This window comes from Aethalodelphis obliquidens, unplaced genomic scaffold (genome assembly GCF_003676395.1).
Source record: "Aethalodelphis obliquidens isolate GAN/ISIS:26980383/991018 unplaced genomic scaffold, ASM367639v1 scaffold13, whole genome shotgun sequence".
In the NCBI taxonomy this organism is placed as follows: domain Eukaryota; kingdom Metazoa; phylum Chordata; class Mammalia; order Artiodactyla; family Delphinidae; genus Aethalodelphis; species Aethalodelphis obliquidens.
Window position 1 is genome coordinate 11,325,287 of NW_020837957.1, and position 26,962 is coordinate 11,352,248.

The 26,962-nt window shown below is 35.6% G+C and overlaps 1 protein-coding gene across 1 annotated transcript in view; it reads left to right on the forward strand.

Moving 5' to 3' along the window:
* Positions 1-26,962, forward strand: part of TNNI3K (TNNI3 interacting kinase) — a 290,251-nt gene that overhangs the window by 57,703 nt on the left and 205,586 nt on the right. The window lies entirely within an intron of this gene.

The following is a 26,962-nucleotide window of genomic DNA, read 5'->3' on the forward strand; positions in this document are numbered from 1 at the left end:
CTAAGAATTGCTAGGTTATAGAGTATGTGAATGTTCTAGGAATTGAACTATTTTACAGTCCCACCCAGTGGATGACTGAATATGTGAGTGTTTTCTTGCTTCACATTGTCACCAACATGAGTATAGTAGACTTGTTTTTTCCCCCAAAATGGTGGCTATGGAACGCTGTTACATTTTGTTTTAATTTGCATTTATCTGATTACTTATGAGATTGAACCTTTCTTATATGTATGTGGCTATTGGAGTTTACTCTTTCTGTGAAGTGCCTTTTTGTATTTTTCCATTGAATTGTAAGTCTACTTTAATTGATTCATTGGAATGATTTTCAATGTATTATGAATAATAATAATAGATTTATACATGTTTACAGGGGTTATTATGTGCCAGGAAATGTTCTAAGCACGTTATACAAATTATCTTGTTTTATCTAGGGGATAGACATCATTGTTAGTCTTGTTTTACAAATTAAGAAACTGAGATGTAGAATGGTTAAATAACTTTATGTAGGTCACATAGCTAGTAAGTGATGTAGATGGTGTTCTATCCTAGGTTGTATGACTTCACAATCCCTGACCTTAACCACTGTTATAAACTGCCTCTCCTTTCTCCTTTATGGTTGTATGTGCTATAAATGGCTTCTCCTGATTTATGGTTAATGCTTGCATATAGTGTTCAAGAATCCCCCAGACCTAATTTCATGAAGCTATTTTCTTCTTAAAGTTCTGCCGTTTGTTTTTAATATTAAGTGTTTTACCCATCTAAAATTGATTCCAATTTATGGTGTGAGGTATGGGTCCAGCTTAATTTTTTTCTATGTTCAATTGTCTCAACATTTATTAACAAGCCTATATTTTCCTTATTGATGATCTACAATATCAACTCTGTGATATATTGTGTCTATCTGTGAGTCTGCTTCTAGATTTTATTCTGTTCGATTGGTCAATTTGTCTATCCATAGAATATTATCACATTATCTTAATTAATAGAAAAAATCTTAGACTTTCTATCTAAAATTCAAACATCACAAAAAATTGCTTACAATATCCTCTTAGTAATTTTAGTTTTCTACAGTATCAATAGTGGTATATTCTTTTTCATTCCACTTCATTTCATTATTTTGGTGTCTCTTTTTACTTGTCACTCTCATCAGAAGTTTAGCAATTTTATAAGTCTTTTCAAGGAATCAACTTCTGGCTTCATTGTTTATTACATGTTTGTTTTCTTTTTCACCAACTTCTGCTCGTACCTTTCTTTCTTATCTTACCTTCAAATTTATTTGTGTTAATTTTTGCTATTTGTTTCCTAATTCCTTAAGGTGGATGCATAGCTTAACTCACTGATTTTTAGCCTTTTTCTAATAACGTTTAAGGCTATACATCTCAATATTCTATTTTAACTATACTGTTCAAGTTTTGGTATGTCATATTTTGTTATTATTCAGTACAAAATATTTTCTTACTTCTACTCTGAATTCTTTTTGACCCACACATTAGTTAGAAGTAAGTTTCTGGGCTTCCCTGGTGGTGCAGTGGTTGGGAGTCTGCCTGCCGATGCAGGGGACACGGGTTCATGCCCTGGTCTGGGAGGATCCCACATGCCACGGAGTGGCTGGGCCCATGAGCCATGGCTGCTGAGCCTGCACGTCCGGAGCCTGTGCTCCGCAATGGGAGAGGCCACAGCGGTGAGAGGCCCGTGTACTACAAAAAAAAGAAGTAAGTTTCCAACTTTACAAACAATATTTTTTATTTACCCTTTTGTTATTAATTTTTAAGTTAATTTGCACCATGGTCAGAAAACTTCATCATTAGTTTTCCCAGTATTTCAAATATATTAAGTGTTGCTATATGGGCCAATATGTGGTCAATGTTGTGACTGTTTCATGTGCTCTTTCAATGAATATGCACCCTGCTGTTGTTTGTTACTGTTTTGTGTGTGCCAATTATGTCAAATATTTGTGTCCTTCATATTTTTTATATCCTTTTGGGTGGGGGGGCTTATTCTGTCAACTATGTGTTAAAATCTCCCACCATGACTGTGCATCTGTTTCTTGTTTTAATTCTGTAAGGTATACCTAGTATATACCTAGTATATATACCTAGTATATTTTGGTGCTATCTGTTATTAGGTATGCAGAAATTTAACATGATTATAGTTTCCTGGGGAAATGATCCTTTCGTTACAACGAATAGACCTTCCTTATCTCCTGCAATGCTTTGCTTTACCCAAATAGTCTAATTTTTCTTACCAATTTTTCCTGCTTAGAATTTATTGGGCATATCTTTTTTTATCCTTTTAGCTTAAGCCTTTATAAATACTATACTTAGAGGTGTTTCTTATAAATAGCATAAAATTGAATTTTATTTTATCCTGACCCAATATTCATTTTTTAAATTTAAAGATCAATCCATTTGCATTGAATGTTATTACTTATATATTCAGTGTTAAATCTGCCAGTTTGTTTTGTACTTCCATTTGTTCCATCTTGCTTTATGCCAAAAATTAGGTGTCTGTAATCGTGATGGTCTGTTTCTGGACTCTTATTTTGTCCTACTGCTCTATTTGTTTGTTGTATGTCAAAACCACTCTGTCTTCATTGCGGAAGCTTTATAATGAGTTTTGATATCCAGGAGTATAAATGTACTAATCTTGTTCTTAAGATTTTTCTTTGCCAGTTTTGGCCTTTTACATCCATTATAATTTTAAAAATCAGCTTGTCAGTTTCTGGGATGTTACAACTGTGTTGTTTTTCATTTATTTACTTTAATCCCATATTCAAAATATACTCACCCCTCCAATGTCACTACAAAAGCCATATTTCATTACTACATCATGCTCAGATTCCAGAATCTCATAAGATAAATTAGGTCCAAATGTAGATGAGGCTCCTTGAGTTCAGTATCTCTACTATGATTTATCTCAATCTGAATTCCTGTGAACTAAAGAGACAAGTTATCTGTCTTTCATACACCCAGCATACAGTGGTGAACTAGGCATAGATTATCACAATAGGCATACCTGTTCAAAAAGTAGACAATGGGGCTTTCCTGGTGGTGCAGTGGTTGAGAATCCTCCTGCCGATGCAGGGGACACAGGTTCGTGCCCCGGTTCGGGAAGATCCCACATGCTGTGGAGCGGCTGGGCCCGTGAGCCATGGCCGCTGAGCCCGCGCGTCCGGAGCCTGTGCTCCACAATGGGAGAGGCCACAACAATGAGAGGCCCGCGTACCGCAAAAAAAAACCAAAAACAAAAAGTAGGCAATGAAGGTTCACAACAGACAACCTGATATTGGTATCACAAAGATTCAAACACCACAACATAGTCAGGGAATGCAAATAGTAATTCTTGATTGTAGTGAGCTGTGAGGGCCCTTGGGCATTTATACAATTTTGAAGGTAAGCATTAAAGTAATAAATTGTGGTGTGTGTGTGTATAAGTTGCATTTAAATATAAATGCACAACTACAAATTGATAACTACAATTTTTATTATGCTATATATTAGCTAATATTTCATCATTCAACTTTGGAGTTAAATCATCTAAATTCTTAGAGGTATCATAAATCTGGAATAGATCAGGTCTTAGGTATTTGGATAAATCATCTATCGTCCTTATAAATCCTCAAATCATATCATAATTTTATACTTATCAAGTTTGGGCTATGAAAACTGAGGTTCTTCTCCCATATAATATATAGGACATGCTTTCCTGTACCTTATATGAGAGACACATGAGGGAATAATACTTAAGGTCATCAAAATAGTAGACATCTCATGGTTAATGAAATTCCTAAAACATTTTAGTTGTTTTAATTTAAATTCTAAAGGAATCAGAAAGTGTCTATCTTGGCTTATAAAAATAACATCAGTATCTCTTCTTGCAATGCCATAAATAAGACAGCAACTGGAAGATTTGTTATTGATCTATGTTTAATTTAAAATTGCTTTTGGAATATAGGAAAAGTAGTGAAAGGAAACTGACAGCTTTGAAGAGATATATGGTCTGAAACTCTGTACTACATCACTCATTTTAAATTAAGACTTGATATTATTCTTTCTGAATTATATCAGAGGTGGAAAGAGACACGTGAAGTCCTGTTCTTCAGAGGGGGAAAAAACAGAAATAAAGAACCTCTTGAATTATTGATTTTGTGAAACATGTCACATTATTTGCCACCATAAAGATAGTAGCCTCTAACCTGAGGTGTGCTGATTAGTGATGACCTTATGTATTTGAATGCTTATGGTTATTGGCTTTTGCACTTACATGACAGAATATTGAAGTGTATTTTTCACTTAGATAATTTATCATTGTATATGTGTATAATCTGTTTATCTTGCTATTTATCATGCTGCTAGTGTGAGCCCAAGTTTTACAGTTACATGTCACATAAGCAGACTTTAGCATTTTTGAAAGAAACATCTTGATATAGTAGATTTCCACTAACAGTATGTCATTGGCTAAATTATTGGGAAGTAAAATATAACACAGATTAAGCCACCTGTCTGTGAAAACAACTTTTATTGAGTGTTTTCAAAATGCCAGTTATTTTCAAAGCACTTTACATTGATTATCTCTTTATATACTCATAATAACTCCATAAGATAGGTGATATTATTATCCTCATTTTAGAGATGTGGAAGCCAAGTCACCCTATTTGATGTGGGAACATTTGAGGTGGAGGAAACAGTACAAACAAAGTCACAGAGGCAAGAAACATCATATGTGGGGGAATACAAGCAGTTCTGTGTCTGGACTTCGAAGTTTAAGATAAGGGGATTTGGAAAGACGATGCTAGAGAGTTAGGCAGTGGCTCTTTTATGGTGAGACTTGTATGTCACCTTCAGGGGTAGGAAACCAGTATTTGTTATATTGTATTAAACTGAATTATTTGCTGATATTGGCATCTAAATAAATATGTTGAGTTAAAGAGGTACCAAATGACAAATTTTTTTATTCTTTTTCTTCACATTAAAAAGCTTTCCAAATTTTCTAGCTAATTTTATAACTTAGAATTCTATATATTTGTTTTCATTTTGAGTTCACAGTTGTGGCTGGAGAACTATCTTCTTCACCTCAATAATTTTGTGGGCAGGATTAAATGGAATCTGTCATAATTTCCAAGAAACAAAAATCTAAGCAAATCATTAGACATCTAAGGACATGGTAAGAAACATTTCTGAAAAGACTTATTTGGCCAGAGGTGCATTAAATCCAGGCTGTGGACCACAAGAATTGTTTTTGTATGAAAAGTCAACTTTTAAAAGACCTAGAACATTCACAAAGTTATATATTTTACAGTGTATTTATATAGCTACATATATCAGTATCTCAAGTTTCTGAGGGTTTGCTTTAAACACAACTCATACGTTACCTCCAGCCAATGTTAGTTACCATTCCTGATAGAAACACCTTGAGTGGAATTACAGAATTATCCTTTCAGTATTAGAGCTGAAGATTGCATCACATAAATTATTTGCCAGAGAGCAAAGTGAAAGTCAGGAGAGTGTCTGGAGAGGAGCATAGAGCACTAAAATCTTAAACCCAGAACGTTGGTGCTCTACGTCTAGTAAAAACCACACTTCTACTAAGATATTACACTAGAATTGAGCATGATTATTCATAATTCCTATCCCAGTTTTGAACAGATACCAGTCCTGAGGCAATATACCTATTGGTTAATACTGTGGTAATGCTCTGAAGACAAATTTAGGTTTCCAGTGTCAATTTTTCTGTTTACTACCTGGTTGGCTTTGGGTTGGGGTGGGGTGATTGCTTTACCTCTAACCCTAAATTTTTTTCTCTCTAATCATGATAACAATATTTACTTTGTACGTTGTTGTGAGGAATAACTGTAATGAAAGAACCTAGAACTCTGATACTGATATATGCAGGTTCTGTTTCCTTTATTCAGCATAAATACGCTGATGAAGTGTGATTGCGTATTTCAATGTAAATGTATATAGGAACTCTGGAAAAGATATGACTATAAAATACGTAGACATTCCCTTTGTTTTGTTTGTGGTAAGAACACTTAACATGAGATCTGCCCTCTTAACATTTTGAAATGCATAATACAATATTGTTAACTATGGGCACTATATTGTACAGCAAATTGCTAGAGTGTATTCATCTAGCATAACTGAAACTTCATATCTATTGAACAACAACTCCCCATTTTCCCCACCCAGCAGCCCCTGGCAGCCACCATTGTATTCTCTGCTAGTTATACATCATATAAGAAGAATCATGCAGTATTTGTCCTTCTGTCCTTCTGGCTTATTTCACTTAGCATGATGTCCTCAAGGTTCATGCATGTTGTTGCCTATGGCAAAATTCCTTGTTTAAGGCTGAATAATATTCTATTGCAGTATATAACACATTTTCTTTATTCATCTTTTGATGGACACTTGGGTTATTTCCATATATTGGCTATCTTGAATAGTTCTGCAATGACCATGGGAGAGCTAATATCTTTTTGAGATACTGATTTCAATTCTTTTGGATGTATATCCACAAGTGGGATTGCTAACTCAAACAGTAGTTCCATTTTTAATTTTTGAGGAATATCCATACTTCCATAGCTGCTGTGCATTTTATATTCCTGCCAACAGTATACAAGAGTTCCTGTTTTTCCACAACCTCTCCAACACTTGTTCTCTTCTTTTTTTTTTTTTTTAAATAACAGCCATCCTAACAGGTGTAAGGTGACATCTCATTGTGGATCTACGTTTTCTGGATAATGATATTAGGCAATTTTTACATTCACGTTGGCTCTTTGTATGTCTTCTTTGGAGAAATGTCTGTTCAAGTCCTTTGCCCATTTTTAGTAGAACTGTTTGTGTTTTTGTTATTGAGTTGAGTTCCTTGCAGATTTTGGAAATTAGTCCCTTATCAGGTATATGGTTTGTAAATATTTTCTCCCATTCCTCAGGTTGCATTTTCATTCTGTTGATTGTTTCCTTTGCTGTGCAGAAACTTTTTAGTTTGATGTTGTTCCACTTGCCTGTCTGTGCTTTTGTTGCCTGTGCTTTTGGTGTCATATTCAGGAAACTCTGGAAAGTGATGGATATGTTTATTGCCTTGATTGTAGTGATAATACCATGAGTGTTTTCATATATCCAAACTCATCAAATTGTACACATTAAATATATGCAATTCTTAGTGTATAAATTATACTACAGTAATACTGCTTAAAAATAAAATATGTACACATTTCTCTCTTGTCTGTTAGTAAGGAGTGATATAGAAAATTGGAAGTAACCTAGATAATTTCAGAAAAGGTACGAAAAGAGATCAACAGCAATAGTCATATTAAATGCTCAGGTGGAGAAAGAGTCGAACAGAGAATTCAAATTCACAGAATAGTCACAAGTCCCCAAAACAGAATTGAAACTGAGTGTGGAGAATTGACCCTCTGTGTTCTGGGAGATGAAGTCTTTGGATGACCCTAGTGTGTCAGAGCTGCTCGTCAAAATCTATGTTCTTTCCTTCTTCCTGGATGTTCACGAAGACTTCATTTCCCAGTCTTTCTGGCGGTTTGGTGTGGCCTCCGACTGAGGACTCAGTGAAAGTCAGGTGCACCATTTCCAGGTGTGGCCTCCAAAAACTCCCTTAGCTGCTCCTCCATATGTTTTTCCCCTTTTTGTTGACTAGAATGAAGCCACCTCTCAGAGAAACCTTGGAAACCATTTGGTGAAAATAGCAGAAACTTCCAAACAACTGTGCAGAAGAGGGCTATAATGCCAGTTTGTTTACCTATTGATTATTGGTAAATGATCAAACAATGAACTTCTATTGGGTTTGAGACATAAATTTGAGGGTCTGTTTATTATAATAGCTGGTGTTACCATATTATAGTTATTAATTACAATGATATGGTAATGATATAATGAAAGTTACAGTATACTGAAATAAGACATCTGCTGTTCATTTTTGTGGGCCTCCACAAGAGGAGGAGGCATGGAGAGAGGAGTTGAAAACGGTAAAAGGATGGAAAGAAGTGGACTCTATCTCTAGATTGTGTCTAAGTCAGACTGTCAACTTTGACATTGATCCTCAGGCAGGATGCAAGCAGTTAGATGTTCTTTGAGAGCCAGATTAAAGTGAAAGCACTCTGGAAGCCTACCGTGGAACTCACAGGAAGCAGACTCACACAGACATTAAGTTCAGGATGTTTATCGGAGCCTGCTTTCAGGATCAACACCTATAGGGAAGGGGAGAAAGTAGGACTGAGCTGGGGAGAAACTGGACTGTGATACAGTCTCAACAAAAGCTCAGTCAATCCCTTAGGGAGCTCTGAGGATGGGATGACCTCTGAGAGTTTTACAAGTTGGAATGAGGAGGCTGGGCTTTTATATTGGCAAAATACCAATCATTAGATTCTAATGGTTGCAAGGCAGCTCTCTTTAGCCAAGGGAAATCTCCAGAGAAGGCAGACAGCTGAGGGCTGTGCTGTTGGCCCATCAGTATTCCCAGCAGCTTAGGTAATACATTCTTCAGACATTACCAAGCCTCTTATCTCAGGTGATCAGGACCCACTGATAAAAGAGAGAATTTGGGCTTCCCTGGTGGCGCAGTGGTTGAGAGTCCGCCTGCTGATGTGGGGGACACGGGTTCGTGCCCCAGTCCGGGAAGATCCCACATGCCGCCGAGTGGCTGGGCCCGTGAGCCATGGCCGCTGAGCCTGCGTGTCCGGAGTCTGTGCTCTGCAATGGGAGAGGCCACAAAAAAAAAGAGAGAACTTATATTCAAATACATACTATAGTTGACTATTTTGTTTTCATTTAACATATAAATACACATTTATTCATAACTCTTTTGATATGAGGCCAAGGCCTTTACTTTAAATGCAAGTCACTAGGTTGGATTCAGAATCCTCTTTCCTGCTTAAACAACCCTTACAATGGATTAGCTACAATTTATTGTTTTAGTATCTTTTGAATGAAATAAGAATTTAAAGATATATGCAAAGTAATCTGAGTATAAAATTTTGATAATTTTTATCACGACTTTTATCTGGTTATATTTCATTAGTCTTCTTTAATATTCATATAAATTACATACATAAAATAACAAGAAAACTAGCATTATCAAATTTGAGATGAAATATGACTTATTTTTGGAAAGCAGATGGTTCAAATCAAAGGAAGTGAAGTTCTAGAAAGAGACCTACCAGTTGCAAATGTTTGGGCAATATATCACCAGTCTCTGTTTTACTTTATAAGCAGCAGTCACTTTGGAACAGGCTATGTGAGCTCCCACTGCAGCTCTTGTTGCTATGCTGATTTTTTTTCAACTTTATTGAGGCATGATTGACAAATAAAAATTGTACATATTTAAGTTGTACCACATGATATTTTGATATGCATATACATTGTGAAATAATTACCACAATCAATCTAATTAACCATCATTTCACATAGTTACAATTTTTTGTGTGTGTGATGAGAAGACTTGGGATTTACTCTCTTAGGAATTTAAAGTGTACAATACAATACATTATTATTAACTATAGTCATCAAGCTGTACATTAGGTCTCCAGAACTTATTCATCATATAACAGTTTTTAGCCTCTGACCAACATCTCCTTATTTCCTCCATCCCCTTAGTCCCTGGTAACCACCACTCTACTCTCTGTTACTATGAGTTTGATTTTTTTTTGAGTCCACATATAAGTGAGATCATGAAGTATTTATCTTTTGTGTCTGGTTTAATTCACTTAGCATAGTGTCCTCTAGGTTCATCCATGTTGTTGCAAATGGCTGGATTTCCTTTTTCTTAAGGCTAGATAATATTTCATTATATATATTTATATTTTCTTTATCCATTCATCTGTTGATGGGCACTTAGGTTGTTTCCATATCTTGGCTACTATAATGCTGCAATAACCATGGATGTGCAAATACCAGTTTGAGATAGCGATTTTATTTCCCTTGGATATGTACCCAGAAGTGGGAATTGCTGGATCATATGATAGTTACATTTTTAATTTTTTGAGGAACGTCCATACTGTTTTCCATAATTGCTGTTCCAATTTACATACCCATCAACAGTGTACAAGGGTCTTCTTTTCTCTATTCGCTTATCTTTTGACTTTTGGTAATAGCCATACTAACAGGTGAGGTAGTATCTCATTGTGGTTTTGATTTGCAAATTTCTCTGATGATTAGTGATGTTAAGCATCTTTCATATACCTATTGGCCATTTGTGTGTCTTTGTAAAAATTTCTATTCAGATCCTTTGCCCATTTATTTATTTATTTATTTATTTATTTATTTTTTTGCTGTACGCGGGCCTCTCACTGCTGCGGCCTCCCCCGTTGTAGAGCACAGGCTCCGGACGCGCAGGCTCAGCGGCCATGGCTCACGGGCCCAGCCGCTCTGCGGCATGCGGGATCCTCCTGGACCGGGACACGAACCCGTGTCCCCCGCGTCGGCAGGCGGACTCTCAACCACTGCGCCACCAGGGAAGCCCTATTTATTTATTTTTTACGGTACGTGGGCCCCTCACTGTTGTGGCCTCTCCCGTTGCGGAGCACAGGCTCCGGACGCGCAGGCTCAGCGGCCATGTCTCACGGGCCCAGCCACTCCACGGCATGTAGGATCTTCCCGGACCGGGCATGAACCCGTGTCCCCTGCATAGGTAGGTGGACTCTCAACCACTGCACCACCAGGGAAGCCCTCCTTTGCCCATTTTTAAATTGACTTCTTTGGTTTTGTCTTTTTTTTTTTTTTTTTGCTCTTGAGTTATATGAGTTGCTTATATATTTTGGATATTAGCCCCTGACCAGACATATGCTTTGAAAACATTATCTCCCATTCCTTGAGTTTCCCCTTCATTTTGTTAATTGTCTCTTTTGCTCTGCAGAAACTATTGTGTGATATAGTCCCACATTTTTTTTGCTTGTGTTGTTTGTGCCAAAAAATCATTGCCAAGACCTATGTCAGGGAGCTTTCCCTTATGTTTTTTTCTAGGAGTTTTATGGTTTCAGGTCTTATGTTTAAGTCTTTAATCCACGTTGAGTTGATTTTTGTGCATAGTATAAAATAAGCACCCAATTTTATTTTTTGCATGTAGATATCCAGATTTCCCAATATCATTTACTGAAAAAGCTATCCTTTCCCCATTGTGTATTCTTGGCACCGTTGTCAAAGATTAGTTGAACATGTGTGCGTGGGTTTATTTCTGAGTTCTGTATTCCGTTCCATTGGTCTAAGTGTCTGTTTTTAAACTGGTACCATACTGTTTCGATTTTTATCACTTTGTAATTTAATTTGAATGTAGTGAGTGTGATACCTTCAGTTTTGTTCTTACTCAAGATTGCCTTAGTTATTTGGGCTCTTGTGGTTTCCATATAAATTGTTTCTTCTATTTTTGTGAAAAATGCCATTGGAATTTTGATAGGGATTGCACTGAACCTGTATACTGCTTTGAGAAATATGGACATTTTAACAATTGTAATACTTCTAATCCATGAACATGAGATATCTTTCCATTTATTTGTTTCTTCAAATATTAGTACAACTGATTTTGTGTTTTGATTTTGTTTATTTCGTGTCTTGCATTTGTATTGAATTTACTTAACGATTTTTAAAGTTTTTTTTAACTCGGTTAGGGTTAGCATTAGGGTTATGGTTTAAGGATTTCTATATATATGTCCTCTGTAGAGCAGGCCGCTGGGTCCATACCAGTGTACACTGTAGGGTCCTCCATTGTGAAAGCTGTGGAGGGTCTGTGACTGCCATCTGCTGTAGAGGCTATTGAGGTCTTCAGAGAAAAGGCTGCTGGGATCCTCTGCAGTGCAGGTCACTGAGGACCATGGTGGTACCCACTGTGTGGTTGATACTGATATCCCTCACCCTTCTTTGTTCCTAGCCCTCTCCAGACATCTCAGCTATCCCAATCTCCTCATAAATCCTATGAGTGTGATTGTTCTCCAGTTTTTGCTCCATTGTGTTGCTGCTGGTTCTTATTTGGACTGTTGGGCCATCCCAGGGCTATTTTCCTTCATGGATAGCAGTCTAACTGTTGTCTTATTGCTGGAGGGACAAAGGCTGGTATCTCCTACTCTACCATCTTGCTTTATCACTCTCAGATGCTTCTTCACTATGCTGAATCTGCCTTGCTTCTGAGAATGTAGCTGACTATATGTAACATGATGGGAAATCAACCCCTTCCTGTCTAGTGCACAAGTATCTGCCATGCCTCCTATTTGAATTTGATGACATGACACCTCTTGTTCATTTAGTTTCACTGATGGGGTACCTCATTCTAGCCAAGATGATAGAGGATGGTCAAGTACAATAATCTCCACCACCTCATTGTATTTTCTCCTTGGTACTTACAAACAAAACAAGGCTAACTTTTAGACAGCTGTAAGTCAGGTGGTCCCCAGTTAAACATTATTTCTTTTCAGGATAGAGATTTCAAATTATAGAACACTTATTGCTGGATTAGTTCATTTTTAATTTTTTTCACAACTAATCTTAAAATGCAAGATTCATTGACTTTGAACTATACTATATATGGTAAATTTAGAGCTGTTTGATATTTGAAAACATAACTTTTAATCATTATTCTTCTTTCACAAATGTGGAGCAATTTAGGAGTTAAAGTGAGTTATACTAATAAGTTTTCAGTTCTCATAACCAGAAAATTAATTCAGAACTTGTAGGTTTCTAGGTGTCAGGAAAAAGAAAATCCGTCATGTACAATGGAGGGTTTTTTAAATTATTAATTAATTTCCCTCTTAGTAAAAAGAAAAAAGTTATTAGTCCAATTATAAGTCCGCTTGATTTCAAATGACGTAGGATTAGATATGTTATGCTCCCTATTTTTTATATGAAAATAGCTATAAATATATTAACACAGAAGAATATAATACCTGAAACATGACAAAAGTAGATGCAAGCCCTTCTTTTTATAATAGACTCCCAGAGCACATTTTATGACAGTATCAAAAGCAGTAAATTGTTTTTAATATGGTTAGGAAATTTCTGTTATCTGGACCAAATTTGAGATTTCTTTGTTCTTTGGACATTTTATCATGTAAATGGGAGTGAGTCTTACCATGGGTTTGAAAATGAAATTTTGGTCTCTTTGTTCACACGTCTCCTCTGAATACTGAAATTTTGTGCAGAGAAAATCCCCTGCTTTTTATATAAAGTTCTGTGCTAAATGATGAATACAATATATATTGTGTAGGTGTGTGTTGTGAAGGAATTTACAAACTTCACAGCTTTCAGGCCTAATCATGAGTGATTAAAATATAAATGATAAATCTTTGTATATTGCCTCTCTAACTTTATAAAATTAATAGCCTTTATAACCTCTGTGATTTCCATTTCATATCGTATGTATTAACATTCTATGAGTTCCCTGTTCCCTTGCTTTTTTAAAGAAGAACAGCTTTTCTGGGGATATCTGATTATTATATTGATACTTCTTGTGTGGAAATTTACATATGTTTATTCATTTATTTATTTTTTAATTTATGAAGCATATGGTCATAAAAGGCAAGTCAGGAGGGAGACGTAAATACAGAGAAATAGTGGAACCTCTCTTTTATAGATTATTAAAAATAGGATAAATCAACATCAGCCTCACTTGTTATAAGCAGTCACCTGCCTAAGAAGCCAGCAACTGGAGGTCCTTCTGGCTTCTCAGTGATCCTCTGTCCCAAGATGTACATGCCCTATAGTGTATGGCATTGGCTGCTTTGGGTCCAGGGCAACACATTTATGTAAGATACAAGGCTTATCACAGAATGTGTTCATGGAGTTGCAGCAGAGACAAGTTAAGGGCAAACAAAACATAAGGACAAAAGTCAGGGTGTCTTCTACTGAAGTTAGATCTACTGAAGACTGATCATTTCTTTGCAGACTTACTAGAAGATGGTGATGAGGTCTTTTTCATTTTCAATCTAAATAAACATAAAGAATTTAAATTAAGAGGAGGGCTTAGATCAAGAGGTCAATTCCTGATTATTCTGGACTATTTTCTACTTGGCAAAGTGGTCAAGCTAACCTTGCCATATGGTCTTTTTGGCCATTTCTGTCTTTATCATCACCTTGATTGGATGGTTAGGAAAAGAAGAGATCATGGCATCTGGCCTTTTCACCAGTCACTGATTAAAGGTTCCATAGAGGAGAAGGGGAGAATCTTAATTAAAATGAGAATCAGGGATTATTATAATAATTATAATTACTACAATAATTATCATGAAAGAGTCACAAAATATCTTTTACTAAACCTCCACTAATTGTGACCAAAATACAAGCATATGGAAGTGTATTTCTGGAAAGAAGCCACAACTCATTGGAACTTCTCTCTTATATGAATGCTACATAGTCCATGATTTGCATACAAAGTGTTTATAGAAAGAAATTAGGTTTTGTCATGATTTAGTAATGGGAATTTGTGGCATAATGAAAGAGAGCTCATAACAGCAAGTTTACAAGTAAAGGTGTCTTTAGAGAAGAAAAAGTAATCAGAGACAGTGAAGAGTCCATTATTGGCCTGCTATTCCTAAGCCTGGTGTTTAAAAACATTATATATTTTCAGCCCAGCGAAGAACCACTAGAGAATGAATAATGTATTTATTGTGCATTTCAAATGTATCAAGTATTCCCAAGCAAAAATATATTTTTATTGCATATTTCAGTCAACAAATGCCTACATTTGTACATTGCAACATTAGTAAACTGGACTGAGACTTGACTGGTAAATATTGTAGATTTGATTTTCTCAGTGTATTTTTGACAAATATGACTGAGTTTTTAGTTTCTTGTTTTAATTGGATCTGTTAGAAAACAAGATAGTTTGCCCCATTATTATTGCTTTCCTAGAGGCAATTTTACAGCTATGATTATAAATAAACTTCTATTATAAAGTCTTATTTCCCAAAAGACAAGAAAATAATCATCATTGATTCTCCCTTGTGTGAGTTTCATAGTTTCCGGCAATATGTAAACCTTAAGAGTTCATGTTCCCTGTTTAGACTTTTTAAGGCTTATCTTGACTTATAAAACTTTTCTTTTGTTATTCTACAAATTTTTCTTCAAGAATATTTATAGTGTAGAAGATGTAAAAATTGACTAGGGAAGAACAAATCAAGTCAGTAAATGCTTACTGAGCATTTACACACAAGAACGTAGTCTAGTTGTGGTAGAAATGGACAGAAGTATAAAATATAACTTTAAATGCCATCTAGGAGCTTGCAATGTGGTAAAGAAATCAAAAAGTAGAATATAATAATATGTATTCATTCTTTCTTTCACTCAGTTATTCAACGAATATCTACTGAGGAACTAATAGGTTCCAATATCTGTATTTTGACACTGGTAATTTAATGATGAGTAAAACTTAGTCTCACAGAGCTTACAGTCTGGTGGAAAACATAGACAATCAAAGAATCACACAAACAAACAGAATTGCCACTGTAATAAGAGCTATGAATGTCACCATGGTCCTATGCCTTAAAGAGGGTAATTTAGTCTCCCTTCTTCTGCCCTTTCCCCTCAGCCTATTCTGACAAGGCAGCCTGAGTGAGCCTTTTAAAATGTATTTCATTTAGAATTTGGAAAAGTAACTTCCACCTTTTTATTATTTGTTGTTTCTCAACTTTAAGTTCCTCAGACATACCAGGCATGCTCCTGCCTCAGGGCCTTTGTATTGCTCTTCTCACTGTCTAGATTGCTCTTTTTTACTAACTGAATATTTTACTCCCTTATCTTCTTAAGATCCTGGTTCAAATGGAATTTTCTCAATAAGGTTTTCCCAGATCATCATTTTTTAATGAAACGTCAAATATCTGGCACTCTCTACTCTCTTTCCTCTTTTATTTCTCTCCAGCACTGATCACTATATAACAGCCTATTATTTATTTACTCTGCTTTACCGTCTGTCTCCTGCGCTAAAATATAAGCTCAACAAAGACATAACCTTTGTTGTTGTTTTTTTCTCTCTGTTGTCCTCAGACACACAATTAGCATTTTTAAAATGAATATGTCCATAGTCATTGAGGTTAGGAGTGAATCTCTGAGTAACTGTTAATTTGGCTTATAACTCAAGGACCTAAGTAAATGTTAAGCAAGTAAAGAGAAGAAGAAATAATACTGATAGTAGCAGTAGTAACAATAACAATTACCTTTAGTGCTAGCTAAGTACTAAGTGTTTTACATATATTAACTCTTAATCCTTTAAATAGCCCTTCAGAATAGGTAGAATTATTATCTCCACTTTATGGATGAGAAGTTGAGACACAGAGAGAGCTTTCCAGGAAGAGGAAATCATATGTGTAAAAACTTTCTGACTATAGGAAATACATCGAGGAAACAGTAAAATTGTGTGTGTGGATGGGAGCTGATAGAGTTGGGGTATGTGGTGGAAAAGGAAGAACATGGAGAAAAAGGTTGGGGGCCAGGTGACCAATGGATTTATTTGTAGAGTGACTCATACTCCTGATTCCTCAGGAAAGTTCCTGTTCATACCTGTTGGCCTGGTGTGATTAAGTGAACCCCCTTTTACTCTCAAAATCTCCCTGGGTTGGATGATAAACTGAGTTAAGGAGTTCTCTCTCCTTCCTAAGAGTAATAAGAAGCCATTAAGAAGTGGTAACGTGATCAGATTTCCATTCTGATAAAACAACTCTAGTTACAATGTTTAAAATCAACTGAATTTGAAGAATTTATGCAGGCAGGTATATTTGGAGGCAATAATCTATAATGATTGCCTGGGTATGGGTGGCATTAGTAGAGATGGAGAGACAAACACAGGTTTGCAAAATATTTAGAGGGTAAAAATCAAACTAATTTGGTGATGGGTTACCTATGAGCGGGATGTAGGAGAAGTTGGTGTCAACAAAAACTCCTGGGTTTCTGGTGTCAGCAACTGAATAAAGGATTTCTACTTCATTGTGATGGGGAACAATGGAAGAATATCATGTGTGTGTATCTTTGTGTAAAATGGAAGGTGGAGGGTTGAGGATCCATAAATGTGAAGATTTTAAATGTCAGTTACATGATAAATGATCAAATAAGATGTCTAGTCAGTAGGTAGGATTTCATTGTTTGGATATGCCACAGTGTTTATCCACCTGTTGCTGGACATTTGAGTTCTTTCCAATTTTTAGGGATTACAAGTAAAGTTGCAATGAAGATTTCTGTACAGGTCTTTGTATGGACATGTGCTTTTATTTATCTTGGGCAAATATTAAGAGTAGAATGGCTAGATCATTTGGTAGGTTTATATATAACTTTTTAAGAAATTGACAGACTGTTTCCAAAGTGATTGTACTTTGACAAACTGTTGTACTATTTCACATTCCTACCAGCGGTGCATAAGGGTTTCAATTATTCCATATCCTCAGCAGCAACACTTGGTATATTCGATCTTTTAAATTTTAACCATTCTAATAGGGAATGAGTGGTATCTCATTGTGCTTTTAATTTATATTTCCCTAATGTCCAATGAGTTAAGCATATTTTTATGTGCCTATCTGCCCTTTGTATAACTTCTTTGGTGGACTGTCTGTTCAAGTATCTTGCCCATAATATTATTTGGTTGAAAAAGACTTGATTTCCTCATTGTGTTAAAAAGATATTTTCACTAGATATAGGATTCTAAGTTACTTTTTTTTTTTCAATTTTGGTATTTTAAACCTATTACTTACTGTATTCTTACTTGCATTATCTCTGACAAAAAATCTTCTGTCCTTTTTATTTCTGTCCCTCAATGTGTGTTTTTCTCTGGCGCCTTCTAAGATTTTCTCTTTATCACTGATTTTGAGCAATTTAATTATGATTTGTCTTAGTATAGTTTTCTTCTTCTTTCTTGTGTTCAGGGTTTATTAAATTTCTTGCATCTGTGAGTTTATAGTTTTCATTAACTTTGGAAATTTTTCTGCCATTATTCCTTTAAATACTTTTTTCTGTCTCCTCTTCAATTACATGAACATTTGTCTGTTGGATGTTATCCAAATCCTCAATGATGTTCTTTTCATTTTTTCAAAATTCTCTTTTCTCTCCGTATTTCATTTAATAGAGTTTCCATTGCTGTATCTTCAAGTTTATTAACTTTTTCTTCTATAATGTTTAATATACTACTAATCCCATCTAGTGCATTTTTATCTCCCATATTATAGCTTTCATCTCTCAAAATTTGATTTTGGTCATTTTTATATCTTTTGTGCGTCTACTTTCTAAACATATAGAATACAGTATTAATAACTATTTTCGTGTCCTTGTTTGAAAACTCTAACATCTGGATCAATTTGGGGTCAGTTTTGATTGATTACTCTTTCTCTTCATTATAAGTCATATTTTCCTGCCTTTTTCATTCCTATTAATTTCTGATTGGATTCCAGATATTATAAAATGTATTTTGTTAGGTGCTAGATATTTTGAATTCCTATAAATAGTCTTAAGACAACCCCTCCATCTCTACTGGGATGCAGTTAACTTACTTAGAAACAATTTGCTCCTTTTAGGTCTAGCTTTTAAGATTTGTTTGGTGGGAATGGAGCAGTGCTCAGGGCAAGGCTAATAACCAACTACTGAGCACTGAGGGAAGTCTGTTGTGAGTATTTTACCCAATGCCCCATGAATCATGAGCTTTTCCAGTCTGGGTGATGAGAATAGGCATTATCCCTGGCCTTGTGTGAGCACTGGGCAAAATTATCACTAATCTCTGTTGGTTCTTTTCCCAGTCAGCTGTAGTTGCTTCACAAGCACACACTAATCAATGCTCAGCTTTACCCTCTAAGGATACCTTCTGCAGATCTTTGTATTTCTCTCTTTATGCAATTTTCTTGTGTCTCGTACTCTGTCTTATGAATTTTAGCTACCTTGGCTTCTCCAGACTAGTCCTTGTTACTCCATAATGGATGCATCTAAGAAGCTTTTTTTTAATGCAGATTTTTAGTATCTAGCAATTCTGATTCAGTAATTCCAGGGAGGGTATCTATAATAAATTCTTCTTATAAAGCCTCAATGTCTTTCTAAAGCTATTGGGATATTTAATCACTTGTCTCAGTGATGACATCAATGAACCTAGAGGTCTAAAAAGATTTCATGAGGCAAGTAGAATTTGAAGTAGGTTTTAAGAAATAGTAGAATTTGGCAAACATATATTTTGTGCTAGGTACTGTTGGATGATCAAATATGTTTGAGGGATGAATGAATTGATTGATCTTCATTTTTTCACTTAGCAAACTTTTACTTCAATTTCCAGGTACATTCCCCCTCTACAGATTTATCTATCTTTCCCAGACGAAATTTATAACTTATACCTCCTTTCTTTTGTTATGATAGCCCATATATTATCTCCATCAAATCCATCTTTATATCATAGTCATTTTGTTTTGTTTCTTCTACTAGCCTGTATATTGCTTTTGAACAATTAATTTATCTTTGATCCCCAGAACCTAGCACACTGCTTAGAAAACTTAGGTGCTCAAAAATATTTGTTGATTTGCACTGCTGTTCCCCTTTTAATATTCAGAAGTGGGCAGTAGGAACTATTTTAATGTAGAAGTCAGTTATGACCTGGATATTTTTAGTAATGAATTGACAGGCATAATAGTATATTAGCTAACTTTTGCTGCATAAAAAATTATCCCAAAACTTTGTGGCTTAAAGCAACAAACATTTGTTATTTTGCCATTTTTGTAGCTCAGGAACCTCAGGGTACCTTATCTGGGTCCCCTCACTTAGAGTCTCTCACAAGGTTTCGGGTGGGGCTGTAGTCATCTCAAGGACTAAATGGAGAGAATCCACTTTTGTGTTCACTCTTGTAGCTGTTGGCAGGCTTCATCCTCCCGGGCTGTTATCCAGAGACATCAGTGCCTTGCCATGTGATCCTATTCATAGGAAAGCTCATAATAAGACATCTGGTTTCTATCAGACAGAGTAATGGAGAGATCAAAAGAGGGCAAGTTAGATGAAGTCACAGTCTTTTTGTAACCTAATCTCGGAAGTGACATTCCATAACTTTTGCCATGCTCTATTCATGAGAAATGTCAAGCCCACACTCAAGGGTACTATTTAGCCTCATAGATAATAATACCACTTACGTTTTCTCAAAAACAATAACAAATATATACATAGATGGATTTATAGAGGGATTATGTGTTATGTCTGGAAGATAAGGGCTCTATTAACCCAAGAAACTTGGCATGATTCTATACTCACGTTATTTGGCCCTGTCTTTTCTTAGAATCAAAGAGGACTAGCAGGTAGATATAGTGGCAATTCTATTCTCCAAAAACTAGCAATTCTCTTTTGTTTAAAAATGATTTCCAGTATGCACTCTCTGGATGTCTAGCATTCCAGTGGTACCTCAGAGGTTATTCAAGGAGAAAGGAAGGAGTGCTAAGCTCATGCCCCTTACATTCAGGTGCCACCCAACCCAATTCTATCATAGTACCTCTGCTGAGTACTTATGCTGAGTTCATTAAGTAAAAGTTTGAAAAATTGTTTAAAATGTTTGAGAAACTGGGATTCTAGAGCAATGTTTTTTGGCTATAGCAGTATAGTATGGCATAGGCATTAGGTATGTGGGCTCTGGAACCAGACTGCCTAGGTTTCTTTGTATCCAGGTTCTGTCATTTGCTACACATGTGAAGGGATTGAGAAGTCTGGACTTGATACCACCCACAGTTATTTCTTGGCCCTTTCTGTGTCTGAAGCCAAAACTACTTGGGCAGATTTCATATTGCGCTTCTTTTCATTTTCATTGTAGGCTTCAATTTTTAGTCACTCTGTATTTATCTTAGTTTAACATGACCAATGGAATGGTTAATACATTTACCACCATTATTCCTACTGTTTTCTGTCCTGATAATAGGTCTCTGACTGAACGCTGTGTGTTCTTTTAATAAACTTCTTATCTAGAAAGAAAATTATCTATAATTGATTTCTATACCTGTCAATGCATACTGTTTCATAATCAGTTAAAATATTTTTACAACTGTGGATTTACCAATATCATTGTGTCACTTATTCTAAGTTATTGCAGACCAACATTTTCAATTATCTTGTTAAATAAAGAGCCTGTAGGATGTAATTGATTACCTACATCTGCTGTTCTAAAACAAATTTAGTTAGTATCCTGCAGTTCAACAAATAGTGGATTTTCTGGCTTAATTAATGAGGAAGCTCAAAAAGGGAATCACTAAATATTCCATATACTGTGCTCATAACTGTTAACTCATTAACTGTGCTCATGACTGTTAACTCATTAACTGTTAGCTCATTAACTGTTGATGCTGTCTTTTTTGTTTTTAAATTCGAGCTGCTGGAAATTAATTGATCATTGAAATAATTTTTAGAAGGATTCTTATTACTCATTTTTATCTAAGAGCCAAAATCTTTATGTGTTCCTTCTTACGTTCTATTAGTTTACTGCAACTCACCTTCAAAGTGTAATGTAGAAGTTGATTTTTCAAGTAGAGGCAAATTACATGTTTTCAATAGGTGACTTGGGCTGGAGAACAAAAGTCATGAGAAAACTCTTTGTCATATGGTACTCGCACCTCTCCATGATTATAATGTCCAGGGTGTGTGCAGTGTTGGGAGCAACATCACTGAGAGGGAGCCTAACTTGTACTACAGTTTTCAAGTCTCTACAATTGCAATATAGTGAAAAATGTTGGACCTTTGGCAAGTTATAAAAATAAACCTCATAAGAGAAAAATTGTGGCTTTTGAAATGCATAGAACATGATGTATTCATAACACAGTGAATATTGAAAGCCTGTTTTCTCAGCCAGGGATTTTAAAATAAGACCCTCACATAAGGAAATGCTGCAAAAAAAGTATATCTATAAGGAAGAAAATAGCGCAGCAAGATGATGATTAGCTGAAAGGCTCAGATAAATTTGCCCCTCTTTTCTTAAAAGTTTCTCTTCCATGGGCTTCCTTAACAGGCATTCCTTTGTTCTCCTTCCTTCCCACTTTTTAGCCATAAATATCCCACAAATATGTCCTCTTACCTTCTGGAAGTGGTGTTATCTCCTAGCTTTAATTATTACTTTTCTAAAATGGTACCACTTGTATCTTCAGCCTTGGCCTCATGGCTTCTCATCACTCTTCATCCACCAGCTTTTCTATTTATGCTATCATAATTTCCTGAGAAGCTATGGATTTATATAATCAATGGAATTCTTTTATTATATGTATATAAGTTGATATATCTTTAAGCTGTATTTCTACAGCTTAAGAATATGGAGCTTCCCTTTAATTTCTTTGATAATATTATCTTGTGGAATCATTTTCTGAGTAATTTTCAAACCAAATTTAATTTTAACCTGAGATAATAAGAGGAAGATCACATGAGAACCTCATTTCTGTGACAGCCTGAAGAAACTATTTTCCAATAAGTTTTTGTACTCAAATATTTAATTTGAGCTATGTCAGGTTAAAAAAAAAAGTCATTACAAAAATAGTGTTTTAAGTGAAAACCTCTATAACTATATGATAGAGTTCTCACTGAACAGTTGTAATGGGTGTCCAGAAGTCAGTATATATACATAAAAATAAAAAATTCTTCAGAAAATAGAGCATAAAGTCAAAAGAAGTGCTTATTAAATTAAAGCAATGCTACCATCTAAAATGCTAAGTAATGTAAGCCTTGAATCCAAATGGATAAGCAATTAGTGGTATTTTTAACTGGTACAGCTTTTGGTAGTTGTTTGAAAACTCTAGTTTTGTTCACATCTTGATTGAGGCATTGACCCCAATTGAAACAGCTGTGGTGTTGGAAAAGATCACAATGAACTGCTAAGGGGAATTGGAAGAAACTAGTTATGACAAGTGATTAATCGGAGAGATGGAAACTATAGGTGACTTACTTCACTCTGTACTCCAATAAAGATCTATAAAAATAAATAAATAAATAAATAAAATACCTAGACAGAAAAGAAAATATATATACATATAGGTAACGTTCCTACTTCCTAAATTCATGAATTAGGCACAATTTTATCCTCATGCTCATTTTCCCATATAGGCTTCCTCTTTTACAGTCATCATTTATTGATAACTTCCATCATCTCTCCCCATCCCCAGTAGGCTGAGTCATGTGATTCTACCATCTTAATGCCTCTAACACCCATTCTCCATCTCTAGGCCACTACTTCTACCTCAGATCATTTTTATCCTTATCTCTTTCTTATCAACTTACTGCAAGACCCTGCTAACTGACCACTCTAGTTTTGCTCCTTCTTCAATCCATTTGCTAGACTTTTACCAGAAGGATCTTTTGAAGATGTAAATCAGAATATATTTTGCTCCTACTTGAAGTCTCTTGGTGAAACCCCATACGGAAAAAATTTAAGAAAAATCCTAAACTTCTTGTCCTTGTATATATAACTCTTCAAGATCCCTAACATACAACTTCTACTTAGAATAAGTTTTAACTTTATTTATTTTTCAGTCATCTGCAAACAATTACAAAGTCAGGATCATTCTTTTTTTTTTTTTTTTTTTTTTGTGGTACGCGGGCTTCTCACTGCTGTGGCCTCTTGCGCTGCAGAGCACAGGCTCCGGATGCGCAGGCTCAGCGGCCATGGCTCACGGGCCCAGCCGCTCCGCGGCATGTGGGATCCTCCCAACCCGGGGCACGAACCCGTGTCCCCTGCATCGGCAGGTGGACTCCCAACCACCGCACCACCAGGGAAGCCCAGGATCATTCTTATTGATATACTGGCTATATAGGTATCCTTGAAAATCCTTGAAGAGCAACTTCAACCAAGAGCTATATCCTGTACAGAACTATCTGAGATGGCAAGGAATTGCTAGCTGGCTCCAAATAAAAGCACACATAAGAAGAAAAACAGTGGACTTCCCTGGTGGTTCAGTGGTTAAGAATCCACCTGCCAATTCAAGGAACATGGGTTTGAGCCCTGGTCTGAGAAGATCCCACGTGCCGTGGAGCAACTAAGCCCATGTGCCATAACTACTGAGCCTGCGCTCTAGAGCCCGCAAGCCACAACTACTGAGTTCATGTGCCACAACTACTGAAGCCCACGTGCCTAGAGCCCGTGCTCTGCAACAAGAAAAGCAACCGCAATGAGAAGACCACGCACCGCAACGAAGAGTAGCCCCTGCTTGCTGCAACTAGAAAAAGCCCACGTACAGCAATGAAGACCCAACACAGCCAAAAATTAATTAATTAATATCTTTTTTAATTAAAAAAATACAGTATGGGGTAGTTTGGACTCCTATAGGTCTGAGTTTAAACTTTGGTGCTTTTCCTTAAAACTGTGTAATTCTTAACCTTATTTTTCCTATTTTTAAAATGGGACTGTTAGTAACAATTCCATGAGATTGTTGTGAGCATTAAATGAGATATTCTCATTTAGCTCATAGATATTCTCAAAGCACACATTCTAATGCTTCATTCACATTAACAAAAATCAAAGGACAAGTGATAAAGATGAGATCAATGCAGGGGACAGTATAAACCCAGAGTAAAAGTAATTGGGAAATAGAGGAGAAATATATAACCAGACTATGAGTTGCCAAATAAGGTAGACCCTGTATTGGAGGAAGTCTGGGAAAAACACATGCAGCTGGAGAGAGGAGGGAGAGAGAGAGAGAGAGAGAGAGGGAGAGAGAGTGTGTGTGTGTGTCTGTGTGTCTGTGTGTCTGTGTGTGTTGTAGAAATAGTAGCAGTAGTAGTAGTAATGATAGAATCAACTAGAGAATGTATAAGGCAAGATATAGCTAATAACTACCACATACTGAATACTTATTCTTAGCTTACCAAGAATATGTCCCAAATTCTTTCCATGTATTAACTTAATTAATACAAGAGAATTAAAGCAGACAAAGGAAATCAGGAGAAAACATAAGATTTAGTGAGGAAAAAGCAACACTTAAGAAACACTTAAGAGATGAACAGAGAGTCACCTCTATAGAGGAACAATAAGAAGTTGGCAGAGAGGTAGGGACCAAACCCAAAGATCGTTATGTCGATCAATCTAAGGGAGGATCGGATCTTAGGGGGAAGACAAATAGTAACAAATGCTGGAGAAGTATTAAAATAAGGAAGAGAGCCAAGAGTGTCCATTGGAATTGACAATTAGTAGGCCTCTGATGTCATGTTCTAGAGAAGTGAGGTCTGAAATCAGATTGTAGTTGGGCTGAGGATTGAATAGGAGGTGAGGATATGTGAATGAAAGGTGTAGACTACTCTCAAAAGAAATTGAAAATTTTAGGAGAGAAGGCAATGGTTCTATGGGACACAATTGGAACTGGTTATTGAAAGTTAGAACTGGAAATAATTGAAAATTTTCAAATCTAAATCCACTTGTATGTTAATATCTTTGGGATCATTTTGAATTCCTGAGACATAAACTTTAGAAAACATTTTCCTCTAAAGCTTTGATAATACAGATTTTCTACTAAATGGCAATGGATATTAACCCAGAATAGCTTCATGGTTCTGCTGTCTGTAAGTCTCAGTAATAAAGGTTAGATAAGTTATACAGAAGAGAAAACTGTAGCTTTAAACAAACTATAAATCCTAAGGAAAACATCAGTGTAAGTTTGAATTTGAGGAAAACTCCAAAGAAGTCATAGGAAATGAGATATCACTTAAAGCCCAGAAAAATTTAATTTCAAAGTGTAGATATTTATTGAAGGTCTACTTGGTAGTATAAGACACTATATTTAATTTTGGCAATTTCAAATCTGATTGATTGCCATTTTATCCCATGTAGAATTTACCGTATTCTACTTTCTCTTCCATGAGACATTTAGTCCCTATTGATACAGTCGTTTTTTTCTTCTTCATCGCTGTCATTGATTTTCATAAGATGAAGTTCAGAGGGAGAGCCAAATGGGACCAACTCAATAAGTTAAAGTCCTACTGTAGGAGAAACATTCAGCAAACAAGAACAATGAGGACCTTTGTTCTTGTAGGCATTACTTTTTAAATCTCTGGAATTTTAAATCATGAGGTCTGGCTATTTTAGTTAGAAGGATTAAACTCCAGTACCTCAGGAGAAAAATCTTTTTAACCTGGAGTCAAACCTTCTTGTACTTCATTGAGACAAGCTTAGAACATGAAAAAATAGTTTTTAAAAATTGATATTGTTATAATAATCGTTTACCCACAGTGATAATTAATGAAAAGATTAAGTTGTGAGGATAAGTAGTATAAGTATTTAGAGAAAGAAATGCTAAATACAGTAAAGGATTTGTGGAAGGTTCTCAGAGAACCTGGGAACTGAGCTTGGCCTTGAGACTGGGTATGTTATAGGCAGAGAAAGAGAACAGAGGTTTTCTAGGAAGAAAGAGCAGAATGTTTGAATAAGTGTTTAAATTACAACCTGGAAATTGTAGAGACTCTACTTGGATCTTTTGAGGAGTCAACTGGCAAATAAAAATATCTTTAAAGGGTAATGTATACAGTAATTCCCTTCTATCAAAACAAAGGGTTCTGATCCATTTTTTTGTGCTCAAAAAATGACCACTTAATGATAGGCATTTTTGGTGCTTATTTCTTCCATCAGTAAAGGATACCAAGTTACTAGCCCAAGTTATTAGCCCCTTGGTTCTTTAATAATAATAATACTGATATATATGTCAGTTATGCAAATCTAAGTATGATAAAATTCATTTCTATAAAGAGTTTAAAGATTATTAAGATATCCTTTCTGTGATAAGACTTGTTTCAAGTATACAATTCCACCAGTAGTTTTGTTATTGTTTTGGGGGAAAGAAATCAAAACTATGTATTTTCTCAAAAAATTTTAATACAACAGAATTTTATGCCCTGAAAAAATCTTAATGAGACAGTGTATGTAAAACTCCAGTCACAGTTCCTGGCATGGAGCAGGCACTTGGGATTTGCTAAAGGTTAATTCAAAATAAATGATCAATAAATGTTTGTTGAATTGAATTGTTTAAAATTTCTATCATATAATTGGGTCCTAATTGTTAATGTTTAACTTCCAT